General features: G+C 38.4%; 1 protein-coding gene and 2 long non-coding RNA genes across 3 annotated transcripts in view; 1 reads left to right on the forward strand and 2 right to left on the reverse strand.

Moving 5' to 3' along the window:
- LOC146493070 (dolichyl-diphosphooligosaccharide--protein glycosyltransferase subunit STT3B) overlaps positions 1 to 11,404 on the reverse strand; it is a 101,536-nt gene that overhangs the window by 65,940 nt on the left and 24,192 nt on the right. The window lies entirely within an intron of this gene.
- On the forward strand, positions 4,444 to 5,827 carry LOC146493072 (uncharacterized). The gene is made up of 2 exons (XR_014871946.1): positions 4,444 to 4,711; positions 4,861 to 5,827. It is a non-coding gene; the product is annotated as an uncharacterized LOC146493072 (long non-coding RNA).
- On the reverse strand, positions 6,380 to 9,553 carry LOC146493073 (uncharacterized). The gene is made up of 2 exons (XR_014871947.1): positions 9,514 to 9,553; positions 6,380 to 9,367 (listed from the first exon to the last, which is right to left on the reverse strand). It is a non-coding gene; the product is annotated as an uncharacterized LOC146493073 (long non-coding RNA).

The raw sequence follows: 11,404 nt of genomic DNA on the forward strand, positions 1-11,404 counted from the left end.
TACTTAAAAAAAACAAACAGAAAAACAACAAAAAAAAAACACCTATGTATTTAATAAATGCATATTTGTTGATAAACAATCAATAGTTTAATTACTGACCAAATTTATCGTCAGCATGTTTTCAGTCACAATCGAACAGGCCGGCTAGGGATGTCATTAAATCAATAAGCGTGCTTCCAAAGTTAATCACATAAACTGCGTTTCCATGTATTCAGGTGAGACAGATTAAGAGATGACAAGCAATGTCATTAAAAAGCTGCAAAGTCGTGGAGCGTGAGACGCTGACGATCAATGCAATACGTTTGAAACTGCTGCACGGTCACGAGATCCTTGGTTTGCTCTCATCTTCTCTATTCCCATCCCTCAGTCAGTTTTGAAAAGATGTCTTTGTATGCAGCACGCTTTCATTGATGGAGAAGTTGCAACATGATGATGGGATGCTGTGGGATACAGGTGATACTGAAAAAAGTCAACAGATCCCAGGATTTTTATTTTTGTGTTTCATTCTCTATGACAACAGTTACTAACCATATTGATAAGTCAACACGAACAGAATGATCATAAATTAAAAGAGCAATATTCTCTATGCGACGGATGAAACAACAGGCAAACACTCACAGGCATTGTGCCTCTTAAAGTGATCTTGAAAAGCTATAAAGAAGCTGACATGAGTGTTTATCCTTGGGGCTCCTCAGGCAATCACATTACTCAACAACCTGAGGCCCAAGAGTCTGAATCTGGGCAGAGAACAGACTGGGACAAACAAACCATCCAGCTGGAACACAGAAGTCACACAGGAAAGGAGAAAAAAGAGCTACTGCTTTACAGTTTTTCTGCTACAAAACCCCCCATAAAAGATTAGGTCCTGTCAATTAAAGTCTAGCAATTGTTTCATATGTTTAATGTCCAGTTCTTTCAATACAAATATTTCATTGCCTGCTGAGGCGTGGAAAGAAGCTCAATGTTACAAAGTAAAAAAGGGAGAAAAAAAATAACTACAGAAGCAGCCAGGTGTGCGAGTTTGACCACAGAGGGACTGTGAATGTAGGTGCTGTGAAACTGGCCAGCCAATCTGGCCTCATTGTTCTGCAGCTGTCAAAGCAGCGACGCGGAAACACGGCAAATTCAAAGAAAGCCTTTAAAAAGAGAACTTTGCGCACTGCCACACCATATCCACACAACCCATTTTCCAAAGATCTCATGCACAGCTGAAGGAAGCGCTCTACCTCTGCCCTTGTCACTTTGACGGGGTGGATAATGTAGCTCTGCCAGGCACATTAGCAATTTAATGCATAGCTGCCAATATGGTTTTCAGGCCCACAAAGCACATGAATGACTAGTGATTGTACTGCAGCACCTCTGAAAAGCAGCAAGTACGCTTCAAGGAAAGCAACACACCTCTAATAACACCATTCAAAGAACATATAAATAAAAAAAAAATCCTGGATTCATATCTGCAGAACAACTCGTATATAAACTCCGCAGATAATATCTGAAAGCAAAAATAAAAATAGAAGTGGAATATGTATGTACTTGATATCACAGGGGGACTCCTACAAGCACCGTCATTTATTTTAATCAAGGTCCGTTTCACTGATTACCAGTTTCCTGTTGAGACTGTGCCATCAGCAGCAGCATGACTAAGTGGGCTCCCTTCCTGTTTATAAACTAGTAATGCCTCATTCAGCATCAACTGCATAATCGGATGCATCATTGGCTTTTCCCCACTCGTCCATATTCTGGTGAGTGTCTGAATGGTCGTTGGTTCTAATCGCCACCTTGACTAATTAACAACCTCTGTGAACAACGTGTAAATGATGAAACTGTTTATGGACCAGGAAGGCAAACAAGCGCAAACAAAATAAGCTTCACACAGTGAGGTATCCGGCAGTCGAGCATTGTTGACCATCGTCAGGGTGACCCTGTTATTGTAGTTTTGCAAGGCCACGTCTCTTAAAGCTGAAATTAGAGTTCTGTGCTGAGTCCCTGTCACAGGGTGTTGCTGTTTGCATTGTGAGCTGATGTCTCTGTGCTGCTCTGCAATCTCAAGTGAAACTGGACTGTTATTTTTTTACTGAAATGCAGAACAGAGAAAAGACTCGAGGACAGACTGTAAATCTATACACGGACTGACAGAGCTATAAGAATGAGAAAAACATCTACACCAGCGTAATGAACCTGATACAATTACAACCCATTGCATTTTGTTTCACAGTGATATTATCCTTGTGCTAATCAACTTACTGGGTTTGCACTGCATATTGCTACCCTACACATCTTTGAGTTCTGCATCAGGCTACAGCATAGAGTACAGAGATACACTGCCACAAACATTGCTTTGTATTTAAAATATACATGTATATATATTACATAGAAAACTTTAGTGCATGTCACCAATATGATTTTAAAAAGTAGGTACACGGGGAACTAAAGGCAGCTAGTGGAAATCTCACAGCTACTAAGGTTTATTAGCAACATGATTATAATGATTATTATAAAAAGAACATCCCGGAGAGGCAGAAGATTGTTACACCACTACCATTCAAGCATAAAAAGGCACCTAACTATGGATGAGCTGCTCTACACATAACAGACAGCTTAGCAAAGAACCAATTTTAAATCCTATCTTTTGGCTCTTTGTAACTAGCAGCAAAAGAAAGGGGGAAAAAAATAGGCCAGTTTCTTAAACTGAATTTACAGGTTGACAGACATAGAAATAGTATTTTTCCACCAACAAGGTAATTCTCAAAGACATATTAGCAAAAAAGCTTCAGTTCTCCTCAGGGGAGGACAACAGCCACCCGTAAAACACAGTGGAGGCTCTGTGGTGGTTTATTACTGCATTTTAGCCAGTGGTGTTGGAATCTTGCCAAAATCTATAGACTTATGAAGACAGAAAAAAATACCAACAAAATCCAGATAATTATATAGAAAATATTACACTGGCATTGGCCTCATCTTTCAGCATGACAATAGCTCCAAACACACAACTAATGTAGTAAAAGCATATTTGGATAGAAAAAAAACAACAGCAGCAAAAAAACACTGTCATGGACTGGCCTCCCCAGATCGAACCCAACATTATTAAAGCAGTGTGAGATCATCTTGAGGTGCCAACACCCCAAATATTAACTTGCAAGCCAGTTTGCATGTTTTCCAATAAATTGCTGCACCTATTTCCCATTTTTCTAGCAAATATGAAGAAATGATGGGTGGCTCAAGACCTCTGCAGAGTACTGTGGAATGAGAATAAAAATTTCTCATCATTCAAATGTCTAGAATCTAAAGATTGTAATCAGGAACACAACTAAAACCAAGGAGTGAATAGCTGTTCACTGGATCAGCTAATGTCCATTTGAAAACTCTCCCTGGGCTAACAATTTCTATACTAGCCATATATGTACCTTTGTGATACATGTGACTACCTGATTAGGGTCAAAAACCTGAGTTATCAAAATTATATTTTTTGCCATTTAATTATACTTTGACTAATGGCACGTTTTCTTAGGCAACAGTGCATTGGCCTCTTTTAGCAACCTTAGACGGGCCATTTGAAGAACAGGATTACAGCTATCAACAGCCCACAAAAACTTGCCTTCCAATATCCCCAAAATAGGATTTTCTGGTTGGATTACCACAGAATTGGATAACAGTGAGTTTTCAGTCACACTGCACACTTTGTCCAACTGTCCCAAAAACTAATGACTCAGTACTGGTGGGAAAGGTCACACTAACTGGCTGACGGGATCGTTGCCAAAGCTTTAATGGTGTCTACTGGTCCTGCCATCACCTGACAAGATGAAGCATCCTGGCCACTAGTGATATCTCTTCATTGTTCAAACTCTTAGACCCAGCAGTGGACAGAACTATCCACCCAAAACTCAAGTGAACTCTGTGCCAATATTGGAACAACAAAGCTGCATAAGTCTACAAACATCCAATACTGCTGTAAGAAGAGAGTGTGATGAATGTTTTAGCCTACTGTAAAGAGTGCGTGCAAGTAGAAGGAAACACCTAATGTCAAGTCTACTAACTCCTTATACTCTATATCTGTTAACAGTAAGAGTGGGCTAACAATACACATGAGCCACCTTTAATAGCCAGTGGTATAAGAACACAAAATTATACAATGCTTAAACATGCAGTGGCTGAACTTAAATCGACTGGTATTTACTTCAATAGCCTTCTGCAGCATTTAACTAAACCACACATTCACCACAAGTGTTTTTTCTGTGCTCAAGCACTTTTTAATCCAACATTCACATTCAACATTGGTGTGCAAATGTCAAATATGAATTGATTACATTTTGAAGTTTTATTGTTACACTGTGTATTCTATCATTCACAAACAAGCCCACACTTTTTCTAATGAAAAGCAACTTCAATTATTTTTTTTAAAATATATATAGCACCAAATCACAACATTTTCCTCAAGGCTCATAAGTTTGAAATAAATAATTCTAAAAAGATTTACCATTAAAAAATTAATGTGTTGTTAAAATGAATAATTCATGCTCAACATACGTTTTAGTTAAAAGGAAAATGTCGCTAAAATGTATTTCCTGTTCTGGCGGGACACTTCCGGTTCCGGTCAAGCACTTCCGGTTTTGGTCAAGCACTCTGTTTTGCTGAGAAACAGGCTCCTCATGCTAAAGGCAGTATGGAGATGTAATCAAATGCCATCTACTCCGAATTATCAGGCTGGAACGCCGTAAGTTACTTTATATGACAGTTTATACAGATAACTTTGGATATTAATGTATATTTTGCTAACATGAATGTTTTAGTGAGAGTAATGCACTTTATTGATGTAAACATGCTTTTGCCTGTTGAGATGGAGTTTATTTTCTGTCATTTCAGTTTTCACCACATGTTCATGGAGACAATTAAACAAGTTGCAACTAAACTCCAGGGTCTTCATTTGTGGTTTAACTCTGTGTCACCAACATCCTCGTTGAAAACACTACAGTGAATTATATTGTATGTTAAAGACCGTACAATAATACGCAGAAAACCCCAACAATCACATGACTCCCTTTGAGCAAGCACTTGTTGATCGTTTTTGGAGGTGGGGGGGTCTGCTGCAACCAGTTGATGGAACAAAAGACACATTGCAAAGTGGTGTAGTGAGTGGGGTGGTTGACACGACACAGGCACCCATGTCAGCAAGAAAAGCCAGATATCAAACTACCAAACTTCCAATTAAACCAGAAACCAGAGGTTCCTTCCTGTTAAAAGGGAGTTTTTTCCCTTCCTGCTCTAGCCAAAGTGCTTGCTCATAGGAGGTCATTTGATTGTTGGAGTTTTCTCTACAATTGAATAGAACAGTTTTATGCATATTATGAGACCTTCCCATATGAAGTGTGAAGGTTGGGTTTTAACAAAGATACACAGGTTCAGGTGAGGTTAATTAAGGATTAGATTAATACAAACACCGCAATGAAGATAATTTTCTGAATGCATGATAGCAATATGTGCATATGTTCCCTGAAAAACAACTTTGTCAATGTGAAATTCTGTTTAGACAAGCAGTGAATGCAGTAGGTTGACTGAAGCGACGACTCAGTTGATCATGTTTGCACGAACCAGAGCAGAAAAAAGAAAAGAGGAAACATTAAAAATATTATGAGATAAACAACAAATGTGCAGCTAATTATTCTGCTAGGTCAACCATTTCCAAGTCTCCAAACAGACAAAATATAATTATCTTAATTTCAATAAGTTAACTCTTGCTGACACTGCAGAGGAGACACCCCCCCACCCCCAATTTAACCCAGAGTGCACAGCTCATCGTCTGAGATGAAGAGGTCCAGTAAGAGCCATTTAATCCTAATGCTACAGGAAATGAGGCATTACATTAAAATTGAACTCCACCCAAAAGATTTTTACATATTAAACGCTCATCCAGCACAGCTAAAACATAACAAGTCTATCATATCTTCCAGACTTCATTTAAATTAAGAATATTTAGCATTTAGCACATTCAGCATGGTCAAAAATGTAATTAGTAGAATCACAGAAGGGGCATATGTAACGATCCTTACCGGGAATGAGCAACGCATTTTCTCAGCAGGCCAGACTGACTAAGATACAGCAAGCAAAGGGCCACATATTGAATAAATGAAACATGACACATATAGCTGAAATATATGCTAATGCATACATTTTATAATCACAACAGACTGAGTCCAAAGGCTGTTAGCTTTCTGTTAGAAAATATTGATCATTTCATGCCAATCTGCTGATCAGTCAGCCTGCAGGCTGTACCCGCTTACTTAAAAATATATTTACGCATGCACATAAAATGTATGCTTGAATCAAGAAAGCAGTGAGTGACTGTTTTACTTGTGCTGATAAATAAAACTATTATGGTACAGACCTGCATCAGTAAATGAACCCAATATTCCACAGAGACCTCTCTTGATTGGGAAGCCCAGGTATATTTTACCCTTCTATCTGGGATAATGACAATGAGATATACAAGCAATCTCTCTGAATGTTATTTTGAAAGTTCAGTTGCTAACTAGGCGTAGGTTATGCAGCCTCAAATTTATACAAGTGCTTCAAGAAAAATTTGCGCTAACGGAATCTACAAGGATACAGAAAAAAATAAAATCCTGAATGTGTTATCACTGCTTGCAGCTCGCAGGCAGCAGCGTTTCTAAGCAGTAAGTAAATCTAATTTTATACTATAAACAAATAGCATAAAATAAAGGCTTGACATTTTTGTTCAACAATAATTAAAGTAACGCAACCTTGTAACTCTTCAGGAGCTGCACAATATTATCCCATAATAAAACTGAAAGAAAAAATAATAATAAACCTGGGATGTTGCATCTCCAGTCGGGCTTTTAAATCAGCTCCTCACAGCCCTGCTTTTCCACTAGTACCTGCAAGAGTAATTTCCATCTTCCTGACATATGGAGTGAAGTGCTCCAGTGATGCTCGGTGGAGTCATTTGATTACATTTGGGTCACATCACCAGCTGCTGTAAGTCCCCTTTATCGCTTGGTTTTACTCTGTGTGTTTTTGCGTCAAGTAGTGAAACAAGACTTCCTGTTAAATTTGGAAACAAAGTTTCCTCACATATTTTGCAAAAATACTGTGTTCTGTTGGAGGTTGTTGATGTAGCACACTTTTTAGGTACCAAATTGTAATCCGTAGCTGACACGCAAATTTCGCCGTCAGACACATGAGGACTTGTCATGTTGTTGTGCATGCTAAGGAAGGTGAACACATTGCGTGACTATATCAGGGATATGATACTTTTATATGATGAGGTCACAGTGATCTTGGAGTGTCTTGTCCCATGGCTGGACAGAGTTTGACTCCACCATCTTGGTCTGAAATTGGTGAGAGTGGTCCTTGTCCTGCTCTGGAGCGACAGAGGGAAGCAGGGATACACAAGGCAGAACCAGCTCTGCAGCTCACAGAGGCTACAGAGCAGAACAAGACTATTGTTGCACACTGCAGTTCAAGACTGTGGAATTTGAGTCCATACACATGATGAGAAGTTTAGAGAGACAGTACCCAAAAATGGGTACAGCCGTGTTAAAACCCTGAAGAGAAACGACCTCTGGATGAAAACCGTAATGTCCAGAGTCCAAAGACATGTATGTTAAGTGAACTAACTTGGCTCTAGGTGTGAATCCAAGTACAAATGGTTGACTGTCTTTGTGTTAGCACTGCCACCCTACAGGAACCCTAAACTGGATAAGCGGTTTAAAAATTATTTAATTAAAATAAAAAAGGAAGCTGTGTGGATGAGCCAACCTTATAGTTTTGCTTTCTCACATCTTGAGAGATGTAACATCATGGCAGTATGCAAAGAGCCAAATTAGTGTTCGCTCAAATTAATGAATCAAAGCTAAAGTTGAATTTCCCATCTTAGATCATTAGTGACAACCTTAAATAGACATTACTATGCTCCAGCTCTAACTGGGATCCATCTGACACAGCACTATTTATTTGCTCCAATACCTCCACATTTTGACAGTCATAATAAAAATTCTCAGTTTGTTCAGTTATAAAAAAAAAAAAAGTCTGTGGGGAGCAGAGTTATTCAGCTCTGAAATAGAGCAGTCTCATAAAGACTTTTCTTTGACTAGGTGCTGTTGTGTGAATACATCAATGTGGTGTCTCTTTCTGTAACAACAAATATGTAAGAAAGCTTGTGGCTCGAGCTTCACTGTTTGGATGCGCTCTTTTTTGTGTAAAATGCAGTTATTTGATGGAGTTAGCCACTGAGGTCATTCTCCTGACATCAGACTTCAAGAGTCCCAGCTATTGACATCCCAATTATCTTTTGATACACATTTAGACTGCTACTCACAACCGTGCGCAGGCTGGCAATGCCTACCCATCACACAGACACAGGCTTTTAATACCTTATGGGCCTAATAGGACAATCAATCTTAAATTGTGTCATATTCTTGGCAAGGTACGACGAGATGCTTACCTGAGCTAAAAGACGAATATGAGAGTCGCTGAAAGTAAATTATCAAAGCAGTCGGGGATACACAGGTGACTGCAGGCAAAGCAAGTCTGAAGCGAGAATCCAACACACCATTTACGTGTACACGTGCTGAGATGATTGCTTAAACTTTCTTTGTAATTTAAAAAAAAAAAAAGAATTGATGAAAAACAAAAGCATGGGGAAGTTATATTTCAAACTTATTATGAAATCCAATTTAGGTCTCTTGTGGTTACTGGTCAAATAAAGCCTTAATTGATTTTTTTTTTTTTTTTTTTAATTAATGGTGTCTGAAGCAAGCAAAGTAGTTAAGAGGTTTTTAATAAGAATTAACCAAACTATTCAAATGAAAACCTGTTGAAAGCAAAATCATCTCTAATGTGCCGGATTATTAAAACTAAATATGATTTCATGAAAAAGAAAGTGGCTCTGGACACCTTTCAATTTTATGCATATTCTGTATAATAATTTCTGCAATATAATTATTATATTACAATTAGTTTAGGATATCATTTAATAACCAAGATGTCAATAACATAGTCGCTTGTCCAGCTATACTGCACAAACTAACAGCAATTAATTGACAAATTAACCGAGAAGTCATAGTTATATAGGTCGATATGACCTTCGCCATGATTTTGGTGAAGACCCATTATACTCCCGTTACACAGGCCTATTGACCATTTAATGACTGCCTGGCAAACACCCATCGCTGGGGGCAAATGACTGATTGCAACTGGTTACTGGCAGTCGCTGTGAAATCAATTGCTAGTTCCCAGTTATGACAGACTAGAGACTAGTCAGTGACCTCATAGAAAATTGTGTCTTGCTGACTGGTGGTCGAATGAATGGCTTCGGCCAGCACACAGTGCTTCACTGAAAATCCTGTGATTGCTTTGGTGGATATCAGATGAAGACTCCAACTTGTCCGCAAAGACTCACAAACTATCAGTTGCAAAATATTAGTTAAAGTATTTAAACTGTGATGCAAACCAGAAATAAGAGCATTCGTCTTTAAAGTAAAAGTTGTGCCTGAGCACTGAAACCCACGAAAAACGTTTCTCTAAATTCTGACAAATATCAAATCGAGGTAATCTGGAAATCAGCATCTTGCCCAACACCACTTGGACATTTGGGCACATCGACAAGCTGCTCTACTCCACATGAGCTGCCCCTGTATCATGGTACACAGTCTCTCCAGCTCATGAATATAAATCATAATGGCCAGAACTTTAAAAGAATATGTACAAAAGCTGGGTAGACAGACAAAAGTATTCAGACTTCATGCATGAGGTGAAGGCCTGCTGCTGATTCTACCTGTGGAGAGCGTAGGGTTGTCGAGGTCTCATGCGAAATTTAAGACGAAGGTTTGGTACACAGATTCATTTCACACTCCATAGATTCCTGCATTTTAAGTTAAACACCTGGAATGAAGTTAGCAATCTACACAATGCAATCTCTCAGCATGATCTTTGTGATAGGATGAAGAAGAAGAATGTGCTTGGTCAACTGAATCCAATGAGGCCAACATAGACATTAGGAAGACACACTAAGGTCAAGACAAGCTTAACCCTCAGTTTAATTGATAACATAGCACCGCTTGTTTAACTGATTGTCTGAACATTTGGTTGAGCAAACACAAAGCCTCTGTGACTTAACCATTTTCAACAAATATTTATGATAAATCTTGTGAAAAAAAATAATTTACAACAGCAGGACTGATGAAACTTGGTGTGAGGTAAGGTTTTTATTTTGAAGCAGCATTTTTACAAAGTTTGAACAGATAGAAATAAAACTTATGAGTCAATACTTTTCCCTTCTCTATATCACCAAGATTTTCAAGTTTCATTTGAAGCAAAGAAATTTCTTCTTTGGCTATTCAGTAGAACGAAGAGAATGGAGGGGGGAATTTTCTGAAGATATAGGAAGAAAGCTTTATATCAAACAGCACTTTGGAAACCAAAGCAAACAGCGACAGTGAGCCAGTCTCAATAGGCTAGGTCGAGATTATCAGCACTTGCAAAACTGTAGGCTGACGTGCAGAGAAACCGTCAATGACAAAGCCATTAGGTAACTCTGCTTTGTGTTCAATAACACTAGACTGAGGTGCAGCATACAATTAACCAACTGGGGCCAGTATTGATTAGAACTTTCAGAAGAAAAATGAGAAATGTGAACCCCCACAAGTATAGTTTTAAACACCACAGCAATTACTGTGCAGAAAATAGTCCTAGGTAAGATGAAGATGTGGGTATAACAAAAAGGAGGGGCCACAGTAAACTAGAACCTTAATAAAACAAAAGTATTTACTGTGATCAATCTTAAAGTAGCTTATTTTATTGACTTGATATTTTTTCTTTCATAGATCAAAGCAAACTGATTAGCTCCATTAGTTCACTAAACCTGAATAACATGGGCTATCGGTTCCTAATGCAATTATGTTACATCAGTGATAAAGTACATCGCCTGGCCAGCACAGAGAAGTTCTGCTTTATTTCCCATCACTAGCATGGAAAGACTGAGCACTAATCACAGAAGCATCAGCATGTCATATTGGAAAAGAAAGGGTTCCTGTTGACCTGGTGATTAAGACTGTTAAACTATTCCAAGTGCGAAACACCAAGCTAGATGTTCTTTGAAATGATTGCAGTTTGTATGTTTAGCATTTTTTAGCATGTTTAGCACGAAGAGATAGGGGTAACTGTGCTGCTCCTAGAGTAGTCTCAAGTAAGTTCAACAGTTCTAATTTTCCACATTTCTAGTTTTCTTTTATTGGCGACCGGTGAGGTCTTCCATTTAAAAACAAAAAACACACTGACAGTTTCATTGGAATATTCATCAGAAACAGATACAATTTCAAGGTGCGTTTTTTGCAAAAATTAATACAGGCAGAAACAGAATGCTAAAACTGATCTTCATAACACCAAAGAT

This window comes from Neolamprologus multifasciatus, chromosome 22 (assembly GCF_963576455.1).
Source record: "Neolamprologus multifasciatus chromosome 22, fNeoMul1.2, whole genome shotgun sequence".
In the NCBI taxonomy this organism is placed as follows: Eukaryota; Metazoa; Chordata; class Actinopteri; order Cichliformes; family Cichlidae; genus Neolamprologus; species Neolamprologus multifasciatus.